The sequence below is a fragment of the Phyllopteryx taeniolatus genome, chromosome 13 (genome assembly GCF_024500385.1).
Source record: "Phyllopteryx taeniolatus isolate TA_2022b chromosome 13, UOR_Ptae_1.2, whole genome shotgun sequence".
Taxonomy (NCBI): domain Eukaryota; kingdom Metazoa; phylum Chordata; class Actinopteri; order Syngnathiformes; family Syngnathidae; genus Phyllopteryx; species Phyllopteryx taeniolatus.
This window is the reverse complement of record NC_084514.1, coordinates 6,216,102-6,240,090: the sequence shown is the minus strand read 5'-3', so window position 1 is coordinate 6,240,090 and position 23,989 is coordinate 6,216,102. Positions and strand designations below refer to the sequence as shown.

General features: G+C 41.3%; 1 long non-coding RNA gene across 1 annotated transcript in view; it reads right to left on the bottom strand.

Annotated features, from left to right (window-relative positions):
• Window positions 1-23,989, bottom strand: part of LOC133487800 (uncharacterized) — a 38,079-nt gene that overhangs the window by 7,138 nt on the left and 6,952 nt on the right. The window contains exon 2 of the long non-coding RNA XR_009791452.1: window positions 1,093-1,189. This is a non-coding gene — a long non-coding RNA (uncharacterized LOC133487800). The remainder of the gene's footprint in view (window positions 1-1,092; window positions 1,190-23,989) is intronic.

The window sequence follows — 23,989 nt, the reverse complement described above, 5'->3', positions numbered from 1 at the left end:
ATGGTATGAGACATACATTATATATCATCCAAGTTAACTCTTAAAAGCAAAGTGAAACTTTAAAGTATCCCCAAAAGCCAAGAACTGTGCCCCCTGTACGAGTCTCCTCTGAAAAAGCTGCTAAATCTTCACTAAACTGGCTTTATTTATCGAGTTGGAAGGGAACACGCTATCCCCCAGTGGTACACTTAAGTGGCTCGCGCCGACATTCAGAGGACGCTGCTGCCAAGTGTGTCTTTTATGGCCACAATTGAACATAATGGTCAAATACCGGTGTAAAAAACTACTATCGGCGGCAGTAAGTTGAGGTTCGTTGTGATATTTTCTTTGGGGTCACGGGCACATTTCATCATTCCAGTTTACAAAAATGGAGCTTTTAAACACTGAACACAGCCAGAGTGCCTCAATAGAATAATACAGGCTCCACATTTTACAGACTCAGACTATCTAGATACTTCCAGACAAACATTTTGTTTTTGCATTATTCTTTTATTATCTTAATTTGTAGATTTAATTGATTGATTTAATAATTCTTTCCGGAGGAATTGTGCCATCTGTGTAGATGTGGCTCAACTTCCAATCATTGAGGTCATGTATTACCATGCCTTCTTTAAACAGCAAATTAGTTGAGAGTGGCTTCATTTTGCTTCAAGACACAAATAATGAAACATCAATTCAAGACAACTGATTCATTCTTAACTATTGATTGCTATACATGTCCCTGAAAGGTCAGGTCAAATAATTAACTATTAAGAAAAATGTTTTAAAAAAATTCAAAAGAAACATCATTTTTTTCCTTCTTTAGACAGCGATGCATTTAAGATGGAAACAATTCAAATGACTTCAAACATGTTTTTCTAAATTCATGAAAACAAAATAAGAAAATCTATTATATTTCAATTTGATGGTGTATTAAATATTGTTATGTAAATTAAAATGAGTTTCAACTATATTTCAAAAAGTATAGAAACATTTACAATTTATCAACATTTTTAAACATTTTGAATTTACACATTGGAAAGCCTTCTTTTGGGCAAGGCAATGCATTAACAGCATTAGATTAATAACTATAGTGTCACTGTTGCTGCATACCTGTCAATATTGTGTTTGGATGATGTGTAATTCAAAGGGGCACAAACTCAGATTATGATCCTCTTTCCCCCTCGCCTCAGGAGGATCCCAGTGTTGACTGAAAAACAAAAATCAATGCAACAAAATCAAAAAGGTGCTAATGATCGGTTTACAAGATTCGGCCGCACTATTGAACATTTAGTACACATGATGATAATTGGGCTTAATTTGACCATTTTAGCACCCTTCCGATTAAAGTCTGCAAAGGTCCAATTTTAGGTGTTTCCAAAGGATTGTCTTGACCAATTATTCTGTCCCAGACGGCAAACATACCAATGTCAGCCCCACGCAAAACGTTCCATTGCTACGGTGTTGCAGGGAGAGCGAAAATGGTGACCACACGACATAGGGAGCGATTTCAAACAATAGCGGACCTTCTGTTAGCTGTGCTAGTTTTGTTGGAGAAAGTGGTTGTACCATTACAATACCCAACGTGAACAGAACCATGAGCTTAAATCAAGCGTACGCACTGAAGCGCGTTTTTGCCAAACAATGAAAATAAGTTAGAAACCCCTGGTATATGACTTTGCCCCTATAAGAAACGGCAATTTGAACTCAGCTGCTGACCAAAACAGCAGCACCAACCCGAAACACAGTAAACAGTCTCTCAGTGTGATCTTATGGCATCTTTATACAACTCCCGGTGTTCCAGTGGACTCTGTGTGGTCGTCCATGTTTTGTCTGCCTCTGTTGGTGCTGTTTTTTGCTGCATTTCTCGATAATAATCCTACTGGTGATATTGTTTGATATGATTCCAAAAATGTATTTGTACAATTAAAGGATTCCCTCCCAAGGCCTCCACACAATAAAAGAAAGAAAGATGTGTTCTACTCCTATTGGCTGTGTGGTTGCAACTGCCCATCACATCCAGCTCCATTTTGACTCAGTACTGCAAATCCAGGCTGAATAGTTAACAACAACAACAACAACAAAACACAAGCTTGTTGGTTCTATTCTTATGAAATTTGGGTAATGCCTCCCTAAAATCCCTCCTTTCTCCTGCCTCCGCCCCCTCCATCATCTCCAGTTTCTTACATCAGCAGGGAGTGTGGCTAATTTACGAGCACGGGCAATGCCAACATACTCTCTGAGGAGGGCCTGTTTTAACACCTCCAAATGTCGTAATGCATCCCAGCTGACCTTAATTATAAAAGCATGTGTCTGTCCCCCACCTTATATAGAATCCACAAGACCCGAGGGGGAGTGCGAGACAGTGCGCGTACCTGAGGAGAACGCTGGGACGGGCGGCTCGATGTTAATAGTTGCATCCTGAGAGGAAATCAATAAAGCTATAAAGGGTGATATCACAGTGTGTCGTGCCTGTCATGCACACAGGCTCTCCCTCCCCTTACTGGTTAGAGGGGTTCCACAACATAAAGGTCAGCGGAATGGGGTTCTTTTCCAGGGCTTACAGCGGGCGCCGCGTTGTCAAGGTAGCAAACCGTTAGTGCCTTTAAAAAAAGCCCATCAACGCTTACGACACGATGGAGAAAATCCCAGGAGGTAAAATGGGGGCCTTGCTAAACTGCTCATGAACCCAGGGGGGAGGTACAGTATTACACCTGCTTTCCCTTCTGACCGTATGGCAGATTTTTCGGCCCATAATAGTGATATACGCGCAGCACGGGGCTCCGGCATCATTGGGCTGATAAACTGCTCATACAATAGATAATCTTTTATGTACTCCCCTTGCACGGCACAAATATTATGACTATTAGTGCATTAATTAACCCGCTGGCCTGAGGGCCTGCCGCCGAGCCAAGGTTAAGAGGTTCTTTAATTAAAGATCAATACGGTTTTGCAGTATATTTCAACGGCTCCAAAGTAGGCACGGGACACTTTACGGTCTACGTGTCACAGTGATATAGAAGTTATCAGGACTCTGAGAGAAGCGCAAAATGAAGACTATTTGCAAGTACTGGACTGGTATATTTGCTGGAAAGTACACTAAACTACGAGTTGTAATATACACACTTTTTCAGTTGTAATTTGCCTCCTTTTTCGGCCACATCAGGGAAATAAAAAACAAGCAGCGACTCTAATTGCAGCGGTAACTCAACTTACGAGTAACCCGATTTGCAAGTTTTTATACAAGCTGTCGCTTGGCCGATTTCCTGTCTTGAGTTGTGAGCGCTAAATGGTGGCAGCGAACTTCACGACAAGGAGCAGTTTGGCAGATACTAGTAAACAATTCTTCAAAAACGATACTAAACGTTCATGCATGAAGCTGTTTATTGCCACTACCAGTTGAAGTTTAGTGTCAAACTAAGCATAAAACAAAGAGAAATACAAGTGTATGTAACCAAACCACATAGTGTTGCCTTACGAAAGTCAGCAAGCTTAATGCTAATACATAATGGGAAACGCTCTAGATGAGCTAAGGAAACTAGCATTTATGTTGCGGTACTTATAAACCTTTAACTATATTATAATATATATAATTGAACACAACACATGTAGACAGCGCATATAACACATTTCACAAACATAGACACTAGTCCCCGCTGCGAAAAATTGCAGTGTCACACACAAGAAGGAGCAACACGCAGTCATTCAATCCATCCATCCATTTTCTGAGCCGCTTCTCCTCACTAGGGTCGCGGGCGTGCTGGAGCCTATCCCAGCTGTCATCGGGCAGGAGGCGGGGTACACCCTGAACTGGTTGCCAGCCAATCGCAGGACACATACAAACAAACAACCAGCCGCACTCACATTCGCACCTACGGGCAATTTAGAGTTGTCAATCAACCTACCATGCATGTTTTTGGGATGTGGGCGGAAACCGGAGTGCCCGGAGAAAACCCACCCAGGCAGGGACAGAACATGTAAACTCATGCAAATTTCTGTAGTCTACTTTAAATCAGCCCTTAACAGCACACTAACTGCACACAATTACATATGACTAGTTCCAGACCGATGTGTCTGATTTTGTGATAAAGAACTTCATGGAGGGCGGAATGGTGGGCGACTGGTGAGCACATCTGCCTCACAGTTCTGAGGACCGGGGTTCAAATCCAGGCCCGTGTGGAGTTTGCATGTTCTCCCCATGCCTGCGTGGGTTTTCTCCGGGAACTCCGGTTTCCTCCCACATCCCAAAAACATGCATGGTAAGTTGATTGGAGACTCTAAATCGCCCTTAGGTGTGACTGTGTGTGCGAATGGTTGTTTGTTTCTATGTGCCCTGCGATTGGCTGGCGACCAGTTCAGGGTGTACCCCCCGCCTCTCGCCCAAAGATTGCTGGGATTGGCTCCAGCACGCCCGCGACCCTAGTGAGGATAAAGCGGAATGGAAGATGAATGAATGAATTTCATGGAGTACTAATATAGCGGAATACTTCAACTTTACAGCACAAAACAGCAAAGTCTCTTTTTGTACACTAGATGTTTTATTTATTTTTTGAATAGCAACAGAGATCCGATGCATTGCTATGATTAAAAAAAAAAGATACCTAAATTGAATTGAGAACGCAAAATCGTTGTAGAAGGCACTCAAAAGTCCAACATATGACAAGGCCGTTGTCGATCTGAGCCAAATCGTACCTTGAGTATTACAGTTTGGATCTCTGTGTGTTTAATAAATTTCACAAATCAACAGTGTCCGGAAACACTATAATTTAAAAAACAAAAAAACAACACTGCTTTTTAGTTCAAAACGGTCTTGTGTAAACAACCCCTAAGGATCAGCACATGATAAGATATGTTGATATTCATGCCTGAAACAAAATCAGACCAGTCAACAATATATGGTTTACATCACATTGTACCTTTTGGCTCTTTTGCGGACTATTTTGTTCAATTAAAACCCATACAATTTTGGGTAAAAAAAAATTAAAGGGTCGTCAAATAGAAGAACGCCTGAGGGTTAAGAACACAGCTAATGGGATGTAACAACTCGGTCCACCCAATCTTTAAGTCTTTTGACATTGGCCTGCTTAGGACACCTGTGCACTGAGCAAAGTAGGTGAGCAGAAATGGACGACAGCCAAGATGAAAGCCGGACGGCAAAAGCGCTCTCTAGTGCCATCCAACGCAAGCACACACTAGGATTTAGTCCTTGTTTGCAGAAGATAGGACGGCCCTAAGCACACACCTTCTCGCCCAAGGCCCTAAAAGTTGCCCTCAGATCATCGTAATCCATCTGGATTATGTTTGACAGGGCATGGATTCTCGTGCCGGTCTAGGCCCGTTTTGACAGAGTATAGCCAACAAAAGGTGTCTTGTCTGCAGACATGACCCGAAGATAAGCAACAGCCTGCTTCCGTCTGTCAGATTATGAGCATTTTAAAATGCTACACTTTTGAGCCGTGTGTTTTACACATTGTATTTATCCATGTTGACGCTTAAGGGTAAGAACTGATTCATTCCTATGAAACACGAGGTAAAGAGACGGCGGTGATAATCGATTTATTGGCCGGTCAGACTTCTGATTGCGGAATCGATTGCTGATTAAACATGTCTGCAAAAAGTGTGCCAATCGACTGTAACCAGCGCAATTGATTAAGTTGCAAACTGGTTTGCTGGCTAAAAGAAGCACAACGTGAAATCAGTTACGGGAAGTTGAGCTCCTTCCAATGCTGAGACTTTGGGGAATGCTGGGGTGTGTTTTATGTTGTTGTTTTTTAATCTTTGAAAACAGAACTATTGAAAAGAGTATGGGAAGAAAACTTGATTTTAAAAAAAATCATGTAAAACTATATGTAAATAAAGACATACAATATACAGTATTTAAAAAATAATGTATTGTATCATTCGCCATAGTTCATACAGGAACCTCAAGATTCTTTCATTTCTACCCTCTTAAACATATATCAAAATACCATATTATTAAAAGATAAATTAGAATAAAAATGTATATATTGATCAATTATTTTACCCAGAGTGATTCAAGTGAATTCCATTGAATGCCATCCCCAATGAGGACAATTGCTATCAATGCTAAAACTATTTGCATCTTAAAATATGAACAAATATCTACTCCATCTGCAATATCATTATAAACCAGATTTCTCTCCAAGAAAATGCCATTGCCATTAGATTGAGTTCAAGTGATTGATAACTTCTTTTTATTACACAGTACAACCCAGTAAGAGTCTAAATTATGATTTACATTTCAACAGGTCGGTTGATTCAAAAACAAACATTGGTGGAAATTCAGACATTGATCAATAGAGCTGATGTTAGCTAGCAGGCTAGCCATTATGTTGTGCTAAATCACTCAAAGACAACCCGACCAAACATTTTATATATTATCTTTATATATGTATTTTATTATATTTTATGGGGGTTTGGTTGCCAGTCTGTCCGTTTCAAAGTGGCGACTCCACCACGAGGCAGTCTTATATTATCTGTACAATTATTTACGACATTCACGCAATATGTATCCTCCTCATCAACAGGTTCCGCTGTATTAATTTAGATTTGTTTTTAAAGAAATAAAAATCTATATAAGATAGATCTTTTGCGATACATCTGGTGGCACAACCTCAAACATGTCATCGTTTTCAATTAGTCAACGGTAGTCAATCATTTTCTGCCACCTTGAAGCACCCTTGCGCATACTTGCGCCTATTGTTTACAAACATTATGACAGCGATGGAATTAAACCACTACAAAAATGAATTTTATTTCACAATTTTACCCAAAATATTTAGTTCGATGAAAAGCTAAGAAGGAACTGTTTTCATTAGATGGCAACAATATCAATATTTGATGCCGACAGAGCTGTATCGTAACAGACAACAATGAAATCAATATTTTGTGCCACCCCTGACAAACACCGCAGTACTGTGTAATGTGGTGACGGATAAGCTTGCCTTTGTTGTCAATGGCAGGCTGGGCTTTGCGTTGGTCCACCCGGGACTCTCAGGGCCCGTTGACCATGTCCTCTCCCTAAAAGCCCATTTCCTCTCCCCTCCCAGTCACCGCCCACGCCCCTTATTGCCTCACAGGACTAAGTCAGGTTAAACACTTAAACACCAGCAAATCCACCGCTGCCCTGTGGGAAATTTGTTTCTAATCCCTAACTTATAGGCACAGAATCAAAGGCAAAAAAAAAAAAAAAAAAAAAGCCAGAGCAACAAATCTGATCCTCCCACCCCTAACAATCTCAGGCCTCTCGGGAGAGGCTCGGAGAGGCTCGGCAGACAAGCCCCGAGATGGATAAATACCTAAATGATGAGACAGTCTGGGGACAGGGGAGTAGTGTCTGCCTATGACCGCTCACCTCCAATTTAGCATGGCGGCAATGAAAGGCGCGGGCAGCCAGTCCTTATTATTACACGTTCAAGTGCAGCCTTGGCCAATGATTAATGGCGTTGTCGGGGAGAAAACAAAAGCGCAAAGGCGAGTTATCTCCTATCCACCTGCTCCTGTGGGCCGACTGGATGGGAATAGGAGGGGGTGGGGGGGGGGGGGGGGGGGGGGGGGGAGTGGTAGTCTTGATGATGAGAGGGCGAATGGAGAAAGTGGAGAGGAGAGGGGGAAAGGGGCAGGGATGGAGGCGGATATAGTGACGGGAGAGCAAAGTAAAAATACTTTTGTTGAGACTATGAGGAGACATTGGAATAAAACCATCATTACCTGTACGGCAATTAAATTTGGGAAATTATATTTTAGCATATGGGTTCAAATGTGTTACTAAACTAATAGATTGCATCATAAGGTGGCACCTCAAGGTCATATTTGGAAAAATATGACATGTTTGACTGCAGAATGGCACATGACCAGAGAGAGCCAATCACGAGCGTCGGCTTCAGAAGTAGGACGTGATATGAAAAAGAACCGCACTTTTGCTGCTGTTTTTCAAATATAACTAAAATTGGAATCATGGAAATTTACAAGAGTAACTTTAATTTAATTACACATTGTCTCCCAGTAATGGATTACAATTACATACATTTTCTTTGTACCGAAATTACATAATCTCACACTGTTTACGAGTGCCCCAGTTTTTCAGGTTATGAGCAATCGCTTAGTCGATTGTTTTGCTTTGTGTTGCAAGCCAAAATTTGAGTTATGAGCTTCAGATAAGCAGTAGTTCAGGCGAGGTGGAAGAAAAAATGAGCAATTAATGTATTGTAGTGCCCTGGCATACATTTCAGGCAAGGAGAGCTTTATATTTTGCTTATGTCAAAACTTAATGTTTGTATTTATGCTCGTGATACATTTCTATTAAATTACGCTCAATTCCAGTCAATTCTCATAGATTTCCAATTCCCATGGAAATCTTTCCAAAATTTCCCATCTTAAATTTCCATGGAAATTTACCGCCCTTTTGCAACCCTAACAAAATTAGACCAATTTATGCTGAGTCGTCACCCCGCTATATCTCGGTTCATTGCAATTTTTGAAATCTTTTTTTAATGAGTTTTTACAGTGCGTCTAACCAACAATAATGCCCTCGCATGTGGGAAAGGAGAGCCACAGTTACCAATGCCCTCCCTGAACGTGTTGAATGGTCTCCTAGAACCAGGTACTATGCCCCTGCTGCAATAAACAGAGGTTAATGCAAAACATAACACGCGCACACATAACATAACAGTCTACCTTTTGATCACAAGTGGCAAGTGGGCGGCCATCGTCAGTATACGCCTTTGCCCGATGGTCCTACGTGTCAAACGGACGGCCTCAAAGGCACAACACGGGTCAACCGTTGTCAACCATTGTCGTTCTCCAAATACAACAGAAAGTATGGGTATTTAGAAGCGCAGGAAAAACTGAAGCCTGTACCGAGTATGCTTTGAATTCAATCAAAAGTATCCCTAACGACCACACGCTGGGATTTTACTCTCCGGTCTTTAAAACCCAAGCAAACAAACTTGCAGGTAGTTTCCAAGCGAGGTGTGAACATGCAAGCTTGTGGCCAGCCAGGCCCGGTTGATTGATTTGACAGACAGCGTGGACTTTCACGACGTCTGTGTTTGTTACACGCTGGCCCGCTGGCCCTCGCTTGTATTGGTGTTGACATTTATGAGTCGCGTAAGAGGGGGCCGCCACTCGGCCTCACTAATGTGAGAGGGGAGACAGGATCTAACGCAGCCTAATACTGCCATCCAGAGGTCCTCCCAGGTAATGCATGATGGTCAACCGCAGTATCTGGACTATCATTCTCAAACTGGTGCCCCTGGTCCCTGAGCCGTAGCTTGGGGGTCAGCAATAGATTGTCTTATCTAAAAGTTCATACTAATAAAATCAAATAAACAATAAACTCATAATAATATAATCAGCATGATAAATTAATTACTCCTTCCAACCTTAGCTTTGAGCCAATTAAAATCTGGGATATGACTGATAAACCTAAATCTGACCTCCATGCAAGTGTGTGTGAGATGGATTGGAACAAAAGATGTGTTAAGATGTTTTTTTTTTTGCTAGAATATGGTAGTCTTCTTTTTATTACAGCATTGGTCCTTGCAATTTTTTACACCAAGTACCGGTACCTCCTAAAAAATGCCAAGTACCAACCTCACATCCAACATTAAAATCATCAAAAATGAGGCAGAGGTTTTATTCCCTTAAAAGTATATTTAATATTATTCTTCAAAATAATAAAGACTGTTGCTGCTGCACTTTGCTCAAGAAAAAAAAAGATTGACGCTGTTTCTATTATTAAACTACAAATATTTTGATTCATTTGACAAACTTTCTTTTACTGGCAATTCCTCTGTGGGCGCTGGAATTCAACGCCCCACCATGCTCTGATCTCGTGTATTAAAGAGAACGTACAACTTTTAACAATAGTCAATGGGTAAAAGATTTTTAGATTTCATTTTCCTTTTTGAATTTTTGTCTTATTCAAGATGACTCTGCTGAGTGGTGGGGCGGCGCCCTAGCGCCCTCTATTAACCAGACGCCGCTGCCCGCAACTAATGAAAGGTTGGTGGACGCTGTGCTGTGCAAAATCATTCTGTGACGGCTCTAACGCACCAAATTTGGGGTTTCTCTGTGTGAAAACACTGTGGCTGTGTTATCGCCGACGGGCCTTAAGTGTGTAGGAGAGGCAGGTCATTTCCGTGGGGTTCCTACCTCACCAAAAAGACTCATTCCTATCATCAGTTAGGTGAAAATTCCCCGTAAACAACCAGTCGATCATTTTTATTAAAATATTTCCTTTTTTTTGTGTGGTGGGTATAGGGATTTTTCGACTGTATGCTTTATTTGACAGTTCCAATCACACGACGGCGCATCTTTTGGGCTGCTAGCGTGTCTTCCTTGTGTAGTAGAATGCTTTTTTTTTTTTTTAATGAGAAGCCACAACAGCTCTTGTCTTTCTCGTAGCATGCTCTAGTGAAATGTGGTCTATCGAGGGGGGATTTGCCCTTTTTGAAGTTGAGACTCTTTCCTTTCTGTGTGTGTGTGTGTGTGTGTGTGTCTGTGTCAAATCAAACCTAAAACCAAAACACCCATAAGACTACCTGAAAGGGTTAGAATCTAAAGAGACCTATGTATATGATGCTTTACACATCCCCAGTCTTTGTTCCGGCGCCCTCCACGCTTGCTGTGATTATGCACGTCTCGCGCGAGGGGCGCTGCGGAGTTGTGCGGAGCGCGTCTGGAGAATGCAGAGTGACGTTCTCAAACGAACAACCTAGGGACAAAACACGGATTCGCCGCGGCTGCTCGCCTTGTAGTGGCGCGGCGCAGACACGCTCGCTATTTAGCGCGCAGACAATGGGGTCCGGTGGGATGTGTAGCTATGTGTTTATCACAGGATGATCTTCCTCGTTTCATGTGGCACGTTTTTCCCACCCTGATCCCCTTTTCCCCGCTCCTTTTCCTGCCCTCGTGTAGTTGAAGGTTCACAGAGCGCAGTCGCTCTTTTGGGAACCCGGGATTCCTTTTCTTTCCTTTGCGTTCAATGTGGCATGCTTACAGTAGGAGTTTATTTAATCATGACCTATACACTGCCAGGTTAATCCGCCTTGTATGCTGCATTCCGTGCATCTGCTCTATGCAATTTCTCCTCTCCTAAAAGCTTAAAACTAATAGACCATTTCTTAATGTACTTCCAGGGTACTACCACTGACTTGAACTGAAAATGGCAAACACTTGTGATTGGGGTTGCACAGCCAGATATACCCCAAAAAGGTTTAGTTGTTTTCATTAATTTACCAAAAAAATCCAAATTAATCCAGCGGAGCTGTGTCACAAGGATAAATCGAGTGGATTTTGAATGACTGTGTCAATTATATATATTTGTTTGAAAAATATTCTCACTATTCTGGCGTTTATCAAATAGAAATTATATTGATAATACTAATTGACCTAAAACAGGAAAGGTTTAGTCTGAAACAGTAAAGAAAAAAAAAGCATAATGTGTCTATTTATAGGTGCACTCACTGTCACCCTCTAGTGGACACTTTGCATCACTTCCACAAACAGTTACATGTTCAATGGAGCAGCATAGCATTAAATTAATGTTAAAATGTGCATCAGTTTTGATACCTTGGGGTTAAACAAAACCATCTGTACAAGTCATAAACAATCCAAATGTCTTTTTTGTTGGCAACCAACATCAGCCTCAGACTTCACTTACTGGGACGAAGTGCTTCCTCGATGTTTTAGCCTTCGATAAAGGTTCATTTTTGTCCAATAAATCCTACATAAAGTTTGGCTCACGTCTGTACTTTGTGGCAAATCCCAGCCTGGCCTTCCAATTCTTTTTACTATTCACAATGTCATCAACGATGTGGCACAGTGGGCGACTGGTTAGAGCGTCTGCCTCACAGTTCTGAGGACCCGGGTTCAATCCCCGGCCCCGCCTGTGTGGAGTTTGCATGTTCTCCCCGTGCCTGCGTGGGTTTTCTCCGGGCACTCCGGTTTCCTCCCACATCCCAAAAACATGCATGCTAGGTTAATTGAAGTCTCTAAATTGCCCATACGTGTGACTGTGAGTGCAAATGGTTGTTTGTTTATGTGTGCCCTGCGATTGGCTGGCAACCAGTTCTGGGTGTACCCTGCCTCCTGCTCGATGATCGCTGGGATACGCTCCAGCACTCCCGCAACCCTTGTGAGGATAAGCGGCTCGGAAATTGGATGGATGGATGTCGTCAACGGCTGTTAATTTCGTTGAGCCACCCGTTGGGCGTCAATTGCTTAGTCCACGACTGGTTTCTTCTTCTCCGGAACATTCTAAATGATTATTTGGCAAAAGCAGATTGTCCATCTAGTCTCAAATTCACAATGGCTTGTTTTTCCACCCAAAGGCTGCTCTCTGGTTTTTCATATTGGTTACACCTACAGTGGGTCCGGAAAGTATTCAGACCCCCTTAAATTTTTCACTCTTTGTTATATTGTAGCCATTTGCGAAAATCAATTAATTAATCAATTTGTCTTCATTAATGTACACAGAGCACCCCATATTGACAGGGGGAAAAAACGAATTGTTGAAATCTTTGCAAATTTATTGAAAAAGAAAAACTGAAATATCACACAGCCATAAGTATTCAGACCCTTTGCTGTGACACTCATATGTTTAACTCAGGTGCTGTCCATTTCTTCTAATTATCCTTAAGGTGGTTCTACACCTTCACTGGAGTCCAGCTGTGTTTGATTATACTGATTGGACTTGATTAGAAAAACCACACACCTGTCTATATAAGACCTTACAGCTTACAGTGCATGTCAGAGCAAATGAGAATCAGGAGGTCAAAGGAACTGCCTGAAGTGCTCAGACACAGAATTGGTGCTTTTACTAAATACTGAGCAAAGGGTCTGAATACGTATGGCTATATGAAATTTAAGTTTTTCTTTTTTAATAAATCTGCAAACATTTCAGCAATTCAGTATTTCTCTGTCAATATGGCGTGCTGTGTGATCATTAATGAGGGGGGGGGGGGGGGGGGGGGGGAAATGAACTTAAATGATTTTAGTGAAAAAGAGTGAAAATTTTAAGGGGGTCTGAAAATTTCCGTACCCACTGTATAAGTAGTACAAATGTAATCTTCACAGACAAAACCCAAACCTGAAACTGAGTGTGGACGTCCAGCCGGATTTAGTTTTGGCAAATTTCAGCATGAGTTTTGAATCTTCTAGCGCAGCGTCTGTACTTTTGTTCTTGTTTATGACCTTCTGGAGGTCGTTTGGGGTCTTTATTTAAAGCTCTTTATCAACTGTTATTGTTGTCCATGTTGACATCTTACTTAGTACACCGGTGAATTCTTATTCAGGGAGTTCGACATGGGTGTATTGGCTGGCTATGGCGAAATGGATTTTCCATCTTCTCTCAGCTTCACTATTTCTTGTTTTTCACTATTAGGCAGCTCTCTGAATTTAATGTTGGTTACAACTCGCACAAATGTAGTCTTAACTCAAATCACAAACCGAACTTGTGAAAAAGGGGTCAGTTCAAATCAAAGGCGCTAGCTTTTACATTTTTAAATCAAAAATAAAGGACTCGGCCTCACTGTTCCAGTCCAGTACCGTACTTGTGGAGTGTATGACTCCAAATAATGTTATACTGTTACTGTTACTGTAGATTGCCTTTTAAGTGTATTACAAACAGCTCCAATATACAAAGCAACGTTGCCAATGTAAATAATGATCTCCCCCTCGGAGACTTCTTTACACCTAAATCATTCGACAAAAGCAAAGAATAAACCAACAGCGAACAGATGAGAGCGAACAATACATTTATACGAAAAATAAGTGCTTTTACCTTAGAAGTCTCAAAATTAAAAATAGCGTTTCTATTTGTGGTCACGACAAGTTTAAGGTGAGCTATTGCTAAAACAGTCATGCACATTTGTTTTTTTAAAAAGGCGTTGATTCTAAATCCAGCAGGAGCCCCCAAAAGACCAGCTGTGAGTAAAAATAGAATTTAACATTGATTATTAATTGATGCTTGAACTATACCATACAAAATTCAGATCTTTTTGCAAACTTCAGCTCAGTGAGCATCTGAATAGCATCACCAAGTTATTTTTGCATCTTATATTTATGCGCAGTGTTATGTTAAAATTGTGCATTATAGTGACTTACAATAATAAATTTAGGCATAAACCCATGCCTCGTGTTTGAACGAATACTTGGGCCTACTGCACTACTGTATTTTAATGCTGGCCATTATGGTTGTACTTGCAATTTTTTTAGGTACTCGGTGTCAAGGTTTGAGAACTACTGTGATATATATGCTCTTTTTTTTTTTTTTTTTTTTTTTTTTTTTTTTTTTAGACAAAGTATGTAGAAGTAGCGCAGCGTATGACTCACCCATCAACCTGACAAATACTTTTAAAAACAAAATGTGTTTGTTTGGAATCATCAGAATAGTGAGAGAGGCTGTTTTCCAATGGGGTGTGTTAAATGACAAATGACGCTGATCCCGCCGCGGTGACGGGATGAACACTGATCAAAGGTGACTGGGCAGGCCCGGAGGAGACAAGTCAGTCCACGTTTTGGGTGTGGTACAGCTAAGTTTTCTCAACATCTTTAAACATCTGTTTAGCCACGATAAAACTAATCTCATTTGCATATTTGCAGCCATCATTTCAATTAAGCATGTGCGTCACACAGCACTAAAGCATATCACTGAGTGGGTGCTGATGATCAAGAATCAGAAAAAAATTTCAGACAAAGTCAGAAAAATGTCGTTTTTGGGGGGTTACATTTTTATGGTGTTAACTTCTTACACTTGCGTGCCAAGTCATGTTTTAGGAGTTTGTTTTGTTTTTGTTATCATTTACTTATATTTCTCCACTCGTGACCGTTGAGAAAGGATTTCACAAGTGTTTGCTTGTGCTTTTCTGTGATACTTTTACTCCACGGTGAAGAAAAACATGACCATAGAACTGGGTATATGCACTTCTCTCATAAAGTCCCGATTCAAACCTTCATCCTCAGCGTTGAGGAAGATAACCACTTGTTACCATGCCGCCAGTATTAAGATTTTACCTGTAGCTTCAAAATAAAAGCTTTATGCTGGTGACAGTGTAATCCTGTACCATTCTATATCCATACACCCATCCATTCTCAACACCATTCTATATCCTGTGGAGTAAATTGTTGTGGAACAAAGACAATTGAAAAAGCTGGAATCGTATCAGCCCAAATCAGAGTGTTTAACGCAAAGGCATCCCAGCTGACTTTGGCTAAGAGGCACATTTTAGACAAGTGCTATAGTAAATGGATGACTGGACAAAATAATCTATTATACACAAATGAGAACAAAACAATTGAGCCAAAATGTAACAGATACTGTAGTCTCAGGCCTTCCAGAGACTTGTCTTTTGCCACTTAACTTTTGCGTATGGATGTGGATGTGGATGTGGGTTGTGGTGTTTGACATGAAGTCCTATAAAATACCAGGTTGGGGACATTTGGAGCTCTCCTCCAGACTCTGTTTTGCAGTATGTGCAGAAGAGGACAATTTATGGGCGGAGGAGCAGAGTTTTGTGGACAAGTCCCATGCACAGTCAGGATCCCTGGCCAGGACGCAGTCCATGCACGTGCTGTAGCGACTGCAAGTACTGACTGGCATCTGGACCACACCTAATTCTGACCCCACAAACAGCTGCCACTGTGTTTGCACACAAACACGCATGATAGCATCAGTAGCCAACAAGAAAGGTTCTGCAAACATGAGACTTATCATGTGATACACCTCGCTGGGTAACAGGCTGATGCATGCGGGAGTTCTGTAAAACTTCAATGATGAACACCTTGACGGCCTTCTGAATGAAACCGTTCTCTAGCTGGAGACAAAGCTCCCATTTGAAGAATCAGTACTGACAACCAGTGTTCATCAAAAAAGATATGTCATGTCAAATGTACCCCAGTAGCCTTTGAAGTATTACTAAAATAGGTGGGACAAAGTCACATTCAGTATGTTCAAGTCATAAGTCTCTAGTCAAAACCAAGTCAAGCCCCCATTAAATTCCAAGCAAGTCCAGTTGACATTACAGTCTTGCTCAGTCACGAAATATATCCACACATTTGCCACGGTGCACATAGCATCAGTGTGCAATCACAAAGTTCTTCGTGGTTCCAAACAATTCTGTGTGTGGTCTATTACTGTACTTTGTTGTATTATCAATTAAACACAAACATGAAGCGACGAGGTATCAGTGTTTTGGGGGTTTTATAGTGATGGAGGAAGTGAGATGTCATACTTGTGTCTCTTATGTTCGAGTTGCAAACCTCGCATGTTGCCATTCCATTTCCCCCCACTTTTATCAACAATAGTCCTTTGGTCCAGATGTAATACCGGTAATCTTCATGATATTTGCTTCACAAGGTGACCCTGCACTATACATCATAGCATAAGAGTTGGTAGGGTATCAACTTGGACGTATGCATGCGTGGACACGTGTGTTAAATTTTCACTGGTCAGGCTCTGACCATGTGTACAAACAAAACCTTGTGGTAGGATAGCGAAAAGAGTGTCACCAAAGTCATCAGAGTGTACAACCAGCTTCTGTCGTCACTGGGATTTTTGGTCACCGGGACATTTTAACGGGTGATATGCGGCATTTCGCAATCAACAATAAACCGATTATTTCCCTGGCCGCAATTTACATCCAGTTGCCATGCACGTGTTCCCAATTAAGCTTGCAATACGGCTATCCAGACGTGTCCTCCCTGTTAATTGAAGATAACTCATCTGTGGGCCGTGACACATTTTTTGACAAGGAGTTTGATGTCAAACCATTTTTATATTTATTTCTGAGACTTCTCTTTTCTTCTGATCGATAGAATTAACAGCAGCGGGTAAATTCTCCGTCCCACGTCTTTTTTTCTTTTTTTTTTTTTCTATTGTTGGCGACGCATGCATTAATTGTTCCAAACATTAATTTTTTGGTTTCTGTAAGCCATAAAGTTAAATTATAGCTGGGTTGCATTGCCACTTCTCTGATAGTTTCTCTTTCAATGTCAGTCGTGCAGAGATCATCCATTTCCTCTGCCCTCATTTTTGGAGATGAAAAGTCAAATCCCCGCATTCTTAAAGGGGTTGTTGCTACCATGTATGGTCGATTGGAGGCATTTCTCAATGGAAATGAGGCTCGGTTTGGCAGTTTAGAAGATGGGGGATTTATCAACACAGATTGCATACTGGTGTGCATGTCCACACGTTTTGAGAAATACGGATTTTCTTGTGCTGGCAAACTTTCAAAATTTCAGTCTACGAATGAATTTAAACCGTGTTCTACACACTGATAAATATCAAGGCCCCAGGTCAGGTCAAATACATTTTAGCCAATCAAGTCCTAAAATTAGCGACTTAAATATGATTCAAGTTTAATCAATAGACATTGCCCATGTTCTACTTTAAAGGTCAGCCTTTGTAGTTTCCAAACTTCTTTAAGATTTCAATCTCCCACGGCCACCCGGCTCCCCCTGCGCCCTTCACCAAAGCCACGCCAGTGTGTCACGTGTACCGTTTTCAAGCCAAAAGTTAGCCAGCGCTGATATACATTGGTAGCATGGCTTATTCCTGTTTTACAGTTACCAAACACGTAACGTTACCAATTTATTGTATTTATTGTATTTTTATTGACCTTGTTTACCCCTCACCCTTGTTTATTTCCAATAAGCAGCCAATTCAATGTTTAACTTTTGTTGCTAAGTAAATACTGATCTGGCCTGAAAACAAGTCTTCATTTGCTTGGAGACGTCAGACACGATCGTTTTGTGGCACTGTCATACAAGACAAACGGAGGCTCTTTCCTCAGAGAACACGAAATCTTGGTCGAGTTATTACTGGGAAGCGCACACGAGCATCTTAGATAGTTGGTAAGACCAGGTTAATGCTTAGCTCATCTTAGCATACAATGGAACTGATCGGGAGGATACTACAGCTACATATCAATAAATCACAATATATTTATTCTGATTGATTGAGATGACATACCTAAATTGTGCAACAGAAGCCTCCAGATGACTATAGACGTGATTTATTGTTCTCAAATTAACTGTGTGAGGCTTCAGGCTATGCACCTACTGCATTTTCCAGCTAATAAATCACATCTGCAGTCATCTGCAGGCTTCTGTTGATCTTTTTATGTATATCATCTCAATACATTAGAATATACCTCCATGTATCTATAGTCAGACCCGACACCCTCATAGTCGAAGGTATCGCTGATGGAAGACAAGCGGTACGTACACACTGTCGATACTCGATTCCTGGAAACATAAACGAAAACACTTTTCAAACACAGTCACATTGGCTACTGAAGATGCTTCACTCCACATACAGAGAACAACAGGATAAGACTTTTTATTTACAGCGTAAAGACAGCATAGAAGAGGCGCTCCCGCATGTTCTCATGCTTTAACAGGAAAACACTCTGCACAACGGAGGGCAGGTCCTGATCAGGCAGAGAGCAAGCCAATGTTGCTTGAAGGAACGACGTCTATCTGTTATCCAATCTATATTCCTGGTCGCCCTTACCCACCTGAACCAAAACTTCAGTTGTTTACACTGCATGTAGACCATTTTCGATGAGGCATTTTTGTAGTCAAAGATACCTTGCAGACACGAGACACTAGCGATACTTGAACTTTCCCGTTACAATCCATCTCAGAGAAAAACAAGTAGTCACCATCATCACTCTCCTCCCCAAAGTTTGGTGCTAATATTAGTCAGTCTAAGACTAACCATTTGTGTTCTACTACTAAGGCACTATGGCGTAAAAGAGATGTAAAAAGAGGTAAAGGTTGGAGCTCTTGTTCAATTTGAGATTTTGGGATCTTGCAAGGTGGACAAAATAGGGACAGTAGCCACATGGAATGACATGAACCAGGGAGCACTGATCACAAAGGCAATAGATTCGGGAAGGCGAGGTATTCCCCCATCCATGTTGACAGCTCGCAGGAGAATTTGCTGTGGGTTGTACCAGCCTAAAAGCCACCTGCTTCTGGCATTCTAAAATTCTGCGTCTAGTTGGAAAAAGGACAAGATGACTTCAGAGGCGCTTTTGAGTTGGCAGCCTGTTACAAGAGCTCTCCTGACTTTCTCTAAAACGTCCCATAACAACACTTTTTTTTTGTTTTGTTTATCAGGTTAGCAAGATAATTTGGGTTGGGTAAACCCGTTTTGGATTGTTTTCGGCATTTTTGACGTGACATTCTTTGGTGGAGCATGTCAGCGCTTATTGTGAGCCTGTTTACAACAGCTCAGTTACTTTCCCCCTTTTTTTAACAATCCCCACCCTTTTTGCGTCGTGCTTGGCTGTTTGCGATATCGCAGGGTATCATCCTACAACGGCTAGGAGCTTTGCTCCAGCATGGAGCCATGTCGGCAAAGAATGCAACCAAGAGAACGTGCAACAAGCGGGCATAAAAACATAAATAAATGCAAATGTGAAGGGAGCACAGCACTGGCGTTGGTGCGTTCCCTGTTCAGTGGCACGTCAATGTCCGATCGAGTCAGGCTCATGAGACTCCACTGCTCAATTTACTATTTATTTATTTATTTATTTATTTCAAATTTTACGTAATTTTGAAGGTAAATTTGCTTAAATTGGTTCCGAGCTTACTCTTATGCTGACTTGTGCTCATGCTTAGTCATATTACAGACATACTGTACAGTCAAGTGAATACAACAATCAGCGACTCAAAAAGCAGAGTCTTGTTCTTTACCTTTGACCCCGATGTTCATGACATCCCACGAATACATGATGATGGCGTATTGGTTTTGGTGATGAATAAAAAGGGTGATTAGTTATTTACCGATTGCTCCAAAATGGATTGATATTCTTAAAAATGAACGCCAGTTTCCTTTTCTTGAGCAAAAAAAAAATAATATGAGAACTCGTTGGTGAAAATTAACTGTTTATTATGTTCACTAGCCCGGAGCCGCGAGCTAAAGAGCTAGTGAGCTAGTGAGCTAACGAGCTAGTGAAACATGAAAGGATTCATGCCTAAATTTAATTTAGCTTTTATTTTCACTTTAACAATGGCATTATTTACTGCAGGTACAATTTTTACCGTGCAATACATTTCAATTATTGTTTAACTACAGTTTTTACTCCCCTAAAATTCAAGTACGGTGTCACGGTGGACGAGCTGGTTCACACAACTGCGTCACAGTTCAGAGGTCGTGGGTTCAAATCCGGGCTCCGGTCTACCTCTGTGGAGTCTGCATTTTTCCCCATGCTTGTGTGGATTTTCTCTGGGTATTCCGGTGTCCTCCCACTTTCCAAAAACATGCATGTAGTTTTATTGAAGACTCAAAATGTTCCTTTAGTGTGAATGGTCGTTTCTCTATAGTGCCCTGCAATTGGCTGGCGACCAGGTGCTCAGTAATTGAGTGTAAAAAAAATTAAAAAAAATGTGAGAACGGAACAAGGTAAATTAGTGGTCACAAGATGGTGCTGCTGAAACACAGGTTTTTCCTCAAACTGTATTTCAATCTTCAGTCACAGGGTGTCAGTACAGACCAAAATAAGGAATAGACAAAGAAGCAGTGCAAATCGCTCCAAATTTCACCGAGCAACGTCACTCGTGCTTTTTGTTCATTTACACACTTCTGTGCTTACATGTGAGCTTCCACAAGCACAAGCAGTCCATCACTTGGTGTGCGTGTGTGTGGTCTACCTGCATGGGCGGATGGTAAGAACAAAGCACAGTCGGGCCGTGCATGTACAGCTTATGCAGAAAACTCAGAAAAGGCTTCTTTGTTTGTATGTAAACAATGAACAAGAGAGTTAAGATCATTGAGGAATATTATGGAACAGGAGAAGCGTGCATGTGACCCAACAACTCTATCATATGGCCCTCGTTCACATAAAGACACTTTCCAACTAACGTTTCGTCAAAACATCAGTGGTACTTCCCGCAGACATCCAATCACAAATCACAGACACCTTCACTGTCACAAAGGCAGTCATATGTTATAAAACTCTTGCGAGTCTGTCTGCGAGGCCATGAAGGGATCTGAATGTGATTGGATGAGCCAATGTCTGAATGTGATTGGATGAATGAGTCGGGGGTTGCAGCCTGTGCAACAGATGGTGGCGGGGAGCTTGAGCAGGTCGACAATTGGAATAAAATTGAAATGACATCAATAATTAGTTCATGTTGTCTTGACTATCATCACCTTAACGTTCAACTCCTACATTTAACATTCGAAACAGTCATGCAAGTGAAAGAATGAGTAAAGCTCTAAAAACAGTTAAATATAAAAAGTATTCAGCCCAATTAGATTATTATTGTTATTTTTTTTTTTTTTACATTGCTATACAAGTGTAAAAAGAAGTCAACCACTGTAAAACAAGTCATCGCTCATCACTGGGACACTGAGAAGCCAGGACACTGATACACATACCATTAACCTCCATTTCCTGTTCTCTGTGTTCTCTCGTTGTACATTTCATCTTTGCCTAAGAAGGCACAGAACAGCCGTGGAAAAAAAACTCACTTGCTCACTGAACTGAAGTCTCACAGAACGGGACACAGGACCCTTATTGTTTGTCTGTTTTTGTCTTTTTTTTTTTTTTTAGAGAAGCCAGCTCTGCCCTCCCGGTGTTGTACAAAAGATCAAAAGGCCGAGGCCCAAATCAATTGGCAGTGCGAGTCTCAAGACCGCCATGCAGGAAATTGGCTCTGAATGACGCCACTGTGAGCACGCTATCGCTATCTCCTTCTCCGACACGCTTGGTAGTAAAGAGAAGGGCTGAAAGACGTGCCGACCATCGGAAAAGTTTATGGAAAGTAGTTTGTGCATATCTTAAGGTCCATGTACTAATAGGCTCTTTGTCCTCACTAATAAGAGAATAGAATGTGGAATGACAAGGGCACACTAGTGGAATGATTGTGTTGTTACTAGCAATGTTTTCCCGCGACTAGTGCTACTTTTGACCTACTAGTATGCAATTAAACCTTACTAGAAAACTACCATGGTGCACTAACAGTATGAGGGCCAGGAAGTAGGTATGTGTCATGCCCTATACTAGTAGCACCTAAATACCCACTAGTAGTTTTACCTCACTGGTAATATGTAACTGTTTGACTAGTATGCCAAAGTTGTCCAACTAGAGTGCAGAAATGTCATACAGTATTGAAAGGCAGTACAGTAATCCCTCGTTTATCGCGAGGATTAGGGTCCAGACCACTCCCGCAATAGGTCAAATCCGTGAAATAGTGATCACATATTTGTATGATTATTTATCAGCTGTATGAACCTCCCCAGACGTATTAATCTTCCCCACGTTCATATTAACCTCTACTAGACTCTACTAGACATTTTTTACAATCTTAAACACCTTTTAAACATACTAGTACAGTAATGCATAGTAGTACTGAACAATATCTACATTTTATTTCTTGTACTATGTGTTTTAATGATTTTTGTTCTTTTGCTGTTGTTGTTGGGCAGCACAAACAACAAGTAAACGATAACAATTAAAGTCGTTTAGGCCTACTGTGTACTAAAGACTTGTTTGTTTGTTTGTTTACTAGTAGGGTTTCATTGCGTACTAGTCGGCCAAAAGTGGCACAGGCAGTGGTAAAGGTTACTAAGTCAGGGACAGTCGTTTTACTTGTGCGCTGAATTGTCTTATTAGTGGGGACAAAGAGCCTACTAGTACGTGGACCTCAAGCTGGACGTCAACGTTATGGATTTGAATCCTCAAATATTTCTATCAAAAGTGTTACTGGATGAAGCTAGTCACAGTAAAGGAAACAGGCTGCTTAGATCTAATTAAGACTAGAAAGTTTTCAAGCATGCATGTGTGTTTACTGGTTTGTGACCGCCGCATAAACCACGGAGGCCGAATCCCCCAGCTGCCCCCCAAGAACCCCGCCCCCGACCATGCTTCCTATCCTCTGTAATTTACTCCGTGCAACAGCCAAGCCGAGCATGGCTAGCGTGTCTTACAAACCGCAGCAGGAAAGGAGGCGGACGTCGACGCGCTCCTATTTATGTCCCTGTCAAAATTTATGTGCTTGTTTGTATTGTTTCTAGGTCGCTGTTGTGTAAATACTAGGAGCGTCATCGAAATTACGTCTGTATTCACCGCATGTTAAAATAACACATGCCGTCCCACACCCAAATTCGATCATGTGGCGCTGGTTGACTTCCGAGTTGTTCTGATTTCAAAACGAATGAATAGGAAACCATCTCAAGTGAACAAATTAATTGCAGGCTTGTAAAACATCAGTGCAGAAATTGTAATAAAAAGTGTTTGTCATGTTGGTGCTGTTTAGAACTTCCATCCATCCATTTTCTGAGCCGCTTCTCCTCATGTTTATAACTTGACTTATGGATTTAATTCCTTACGTGATCAAGGTCGTACATCAAATGAATTTTCTCCATTGAAAAGAACGGACATGCCATTCATCCGTTCCAGCCCCCCAAAAGTCACCACATTTTTAATTGTTTTTTTAAAATGGAAAAAAAAAGAAAAATAGCACTGTATTGCATTAAAAAAAATAATAAAAGTGAGTGCAATGAAATAAAGTGGTTTTAGAAAGTCCAATAACTGTCTGTAGTTTTCATGTGTTGTATGTGGTCTGCTATGTTGCGTGACTTTAAGGGGTGTGGCCTAGTGAGTGGCATTATTATTTACAACAAATCAACCAAGCAGTTACGTTTTGATGTCGTGAGATACATTTTAACAAACCAATTTTTAGGGGAAGAAAACAGCTAAATTAATCCAACCGATACTGCAGGACTCTTGATAGTGTAAATGTTAGGTGGGATTAAAGAACGGTGGTCTTGGAAGACTTGCTGATGTCATGCAGGATGATAGTTTGAAGTTTCCTTGGACTTTGAAGGCACTATTTTTCCAGAAAATCTAACATTTTGGGGGGGGGGGGGGGGGGGGGGGTCAGACTACAGTTCCGCTGTACTCTGTTACTTAAGTTTGGTCCTCAAAGTGCCTGTATCCACACCCATGTCACGCCACCACCACCACCACGA